The sequence below is a fragment of the Hyla sarda genome, unplaced genomic scaffold (genome assembly GCF_029499605.1).
Source record: "Hyla sarda isolate aHylSar1 unplaced genomic scaffold, aHylSar1.hap1 scaffold_250, whole genome shotgun sequence".
Lineage (NCBI taxonomy): Eukaryota > Metazoa > Chordata > Amphibia > Anura > Hylidae > Hyla > Hyla sarda.
In genome coordinates, this window is record NW_026609187.1 from 5241 (window position 1) to 10000 (window position 4760).

The 4760-nt window shown below is 42.0% G+C and overlaps 1 pseudogene; it reads left to right on the plus strand.

Annotated features, from left to right (window-relative positions):
• The first annotated feature begins 4327 nt into the window (after positions 1 to 4327).
• Positions 4328 to 4430, plus strand: LOC130323509 (U2 spliceosomal RNA; annotated as a pseudogene).
• The last annotated feature ends 330 nt before the right edge of the window (positions 4431 to 4760 follow it).

A 4760-nucleotide genomic window follows, 5' to 3' on the forward strand; every position in this document is an offset into this window, starting at 1 on the left:
ACCATCCATTGCAATAATGGATAGGACATCAGCTATGAGGCATTTGTTTGTACAAACTGCTGCTCACAACTAATGTTGTAATATAGTGTCTCCATCTGCTGGTGGTATTGAATAAGCAATAGTGCAATGATAGGGTCTGAAAAAGAAGAAAAATAAGAAGCAGCAGCATAGGAAAAAAGGAGGAAAACATGGAGAGAAGAAAAAAAGAAGGTTAAAAAAAAAGGTGAAAACATGTTTAAAAAAGTATTTCCATCTCTCTTTCTCTCTATATATGTATGTATATATATATATATATATATATATATATATATATAAAAGAAAAAAAAATATATATATATATATATATATACATAAAGAGAGAGTGAAAGAGATAGATAGATATAGATAGATACACATAGATACACATACATACATACATACATACATACATACATACATACATACATATGTGTGTATTGTTGGAGTTGCAAACATGGGTGCACTTGACAAACTCAGTGCGGCTATTCCCCATTGAAAGATTGTTGCATCCAGGACCCTTAGCACTGTGATATGCTACTCAATACCACTGGCATGGCCAGGTGTAAACAACATCTGACCTTTGTTGTGTATGTAACCATGGAGATTGTGATGTCACCTAGGCCCACCAAAGAACAGCCTTGTCAGAAGCAGCACTGCCATGATCAGAAGCAGCAGCACCATAAGTTTTCAAATAAGCTGGATTTAACCAAGACAAGTGAGTCCAATAGGATGCAGGTATGTCCTCTATCCTTACAGCTTCCCGTGGCTGTTGGTTTTATACCGTTTGGGGACAGCCAAGGAGGCGTCAGCAGGCAACACAGGTAAGTGTGTGCTTGTGTGTGTGTGTGTGTGTGTGTGTATTTCCTATGCAGATCCTAAACCCAGTATCAAATGCAAGTAGGAGGAGTAAGAAGGGTTCCTGCCAAAGCCAGGTTATGGATTGCATTTAAAAATGGTCCATCAGAGTGAAATGGACTCCCATCTTCCTGCTTAGCAATAATGATATGGGTTTAGGGCCTGCTGTGTGTACTGGTGGGTGACTGCCACCCAGCCAGAGTGTGTATGGGAGGCTGCCAGCCAGCCTACCTTCCTACAAGTAGTGATGGTGCATGTGAAGGGGACAGCGTTGGTTCCTCCCCTTTCACAGTTATCACTTCTCATTCTTCCTTTTGGCTGGTATCAAATGTGGTGTCTGTTTATATCAGTTTACTATCTGATATGTCCCCTATCTGGTAGCATATATTAAGTGCACCACCAGGGTTCAGTGTTGGAAAGAAAGATTACCTGTTTATTTACTGCTGCAGCTGCTTGCTGGCTAGTCCAGTGGGCCCCTACTGCAGGCAAAAGACAATAGGTGGTGCCGCTTGTGTCTGGCCCCTGTTGGAGCGACCAGGCACAGGACTGCTGCTGCTGAATGTCCTCTTTAATTGAATAAGCTCAGCAACCAGCACACCTGTGCAGGTTGGACATGACATGATAGGTAGCTGTCTTTCAGGTAGTGGGTGCTGAATCTTGTTAATTGACATGGGGGTGTCATTGCTGTTGATTGACCATGCATTGGTACTGTGGTATTGGAATAATTAAAACAAATGTTGCCAGCCAACCATCCATTGCAATAATGGATAGGACATCAGCTATGAGGCATTTGTTTGTACAAACTGCTGCTCACAACTAATGTTGTAATATAGTGTCTCCATCTGCTGGTGGTATTGAATAAGCAATAGTGCAATGATAGGGTCTGAAAAAGAAGAAAAATAAGAAGCAGCAGCATAGGAAAAAAGGAGGAAAGAAGGAAAACATGGAGAGAAGAAAAAAAGAAGGTTAAAAAAAAGGTGAAAACATGTTTAAAAAAGTATTTCCATCTCTCTCTCTCTCTCTATAAATATATATATATATATATATATATATATATACATATAGAAAGAGAGAAAGAGATAGATAGATAGATAGATAGATAGATAGATAGATAGATAGATACATACATACATACATATGTGTGTATTGTTGGAGTTGCAAACATGGGTGCACTTGACAAACTCAGTGCGGCTATTCCCCATTGAAAGATTGTTGCATCCAGGACCCTTAGCACTGTGATATGCTACTCAATACCACTGGCATGGCCAGGTGTAAACAACATCTGACCTTTGTTGTGTATGTAACCATGGAGATTGTGATGTCACCTAGGCCCACCAAAGAACAGCCTTGTCAGAAGCAGCACTGCCATGATCAGAAGCAGCAGCACCATAAGTTTTCAAATAAGCTGGATTTAACCAAGACAAGTGAGTCCAATAGGATGCAGGTATGTCCTCTATCCTTACAGCTTCCCGTGGCTGTTGGTTTTATACCGTTTGGGGACAGCCAAGGAGGCGTCAGCAGGCAACACAGGTAAGTGTGTGCTTGTGTGTGTGTGTGTGTGTTTCCTATGCAGATCCTAAACCCAGTATCAAATGCAAGTAGGAGGAGTAAGAAGGGTTCCTGCCAAAGCCAGGTTATGGATTGCATTTAAAAATGGTCCATCAGAGTGAAATGGACTCCCATCTTCCTGCTTAGCAATAATGATATGGGTTTAGGGCCTGCTGTGTGTACTGGTGGGTGACTGCCACCCAGCCAGAGTGTGTATGGGAGGCTGCCAGCCAGCCTACCTTCCTACAAGTAGTGATGGTGCATGTGAAGGGGACAGCGTTGGTTCCTCCCCTTTCACAGTTATCACTTCTCATTCTTCCTTTTGGCTGGTATCAAATGTGGTGTCTGTTTATATCAGTTTACTATCTGATATGTCCCCTATCTGGTAGCATATATTAAGTGCACCACCAGGGTTCAGTGTTGGAAAGAAAGATTACCTGTTTATTTACTGCTGCAGCTGCTTGCTGGCTAGTCCAGTGGGCCCCTACTGCAGGCAAAAGACAATAGGTGGTGCCGCTTGTGTCTGGCCCCTGTTGGAGCGACCAGGCACAGGACTGCTGCTGCTGAATGTCCTCTTTAATTGAATAAGCTCAGCAACCAGCACACCTGTGCAGGTTGGACATGACATGATAGGTAGCTGTCTTTCAGGTAGTGGGTGCTGAATCTTGTTAATTGACATGGGGGTGTCATTGCTGTTGATTGACCATGCATTGGTACTGTGGTATTGGAATAATTAAAACAAATGTTGCCAGCCAACCATCCATTGCAATAATGGATAGGACATCAGCTATGAGGCATTTGTTTGTACAAACTGCTGCTCACAACTAATGTTGTAATATAGTGTCTCCATCTGCTGGTGGTATTGAATAAGCAATAGTGCAATGATAGGGTCTGAAAAAGAAGAAAAATAAGAAGCAGCAGCATAGGAAAAAAGGAGGAAAACATGGAGAGAAGAAAAAAAGAAGGTTAAAAAAAAAGGTGAAAACATGTTTAAAAAAGTATTTCCATCTCTCTTTCTCTCTATATATGTATGTATATATATATATATATATATATATATATATATAAAAGAAAAAAAAATTATATATATATATATATATATATACATAAAGAGAGAGTGAAAGAGATAGATAGATATAGATAGATACACATACATACATACATACATACATACATACATACATACATATGTGTGTATTGTTGGAGTTGCAAACATGGGTGCACTTGACAAACTCAGTGCGGCTATTCCCCATTGAAAGATTGTTGCATCCAGGACCCTTAGCACTGTGATATGCTACTCAATACCATTGGCATGGCCAGATGTAAACAACATCTGACCTTTGTTGTGTATGTAACCATGGAGATTGTGATGTCACCTAGGCCCACCAAAGAACAGCCTTGTCAGAAGCAGCACTGCCATGAGCAGAAGCAGCAGATCCATAGGTTTTCAAATAAGCTGGATTTAACCAAGACAAGTGAGTCCAATAGGATGCAGGTATGTCCTCTATCCTTACAGCTTCCCGTGGCTGTTGGTTTTATACCGTTTGGGGACAGCCAAGGAGGCGTCAGCAGGCAACACAGGTAAGTGTGTGCTTGTGTGTGTGTGTGTGTGTTTCCTATGCAGATCCTAAACCCAGTATCAAATGCAAGTAGGAGGAGTAAGAAGGGTTCCTGCCAAAGCCAGGTTATGGATTGCATTTAAAAATGGTCCATCAGAGTGAAATGGACTCCCATCTTCCTGCTTAGCAATAATGATATGGGTTTAGGGTCTGCTGTGTGTACTGGTGGGTGACTGCCACCCAGCCAGAGTGTGTATGGGAGGCTGCCAGCCAGCCTCCCTTCCTACAAGTAGTGATGGTGCATGTGAAGGGGACAGCGTTGGTTCCTCCCCTTTCACAGTTATCACTTCTCATTCTTCCTTTTGGCTGGTATCAAATGTGGTGTCTGTTTATATCAGTTTAATATCTGATATGTCCCCTATCTGGTAGCATATATTAAATGCACCACCAGGGTTCAGTGTTGGAAAGAAAGATTACCTGTTTATTTGCTGCAGCTGCTTGCTGGCTAGTCCAGTGGGCCCCTACTGCAGGCAAAAGACAATAGGTGGTGCCGCTTGTGTCTGGCCCCTGTTGGAGCGACCAGGCACAGGACTGCTGCTGCTGAATGTCCTCTTTAATTGAATAAGCTCAGCAACCAGCACACCTGTGCAGGTTGGACATGACATGATAGGTAGCTGTCTTTCAGGTAGTGGGTGCTGAATCTTGTTAATTGACATGGGGGTGTCATTGCTGTTGATTGACCATGCATTGGTACTGTGGTATTGGAATAATTAAAACAAA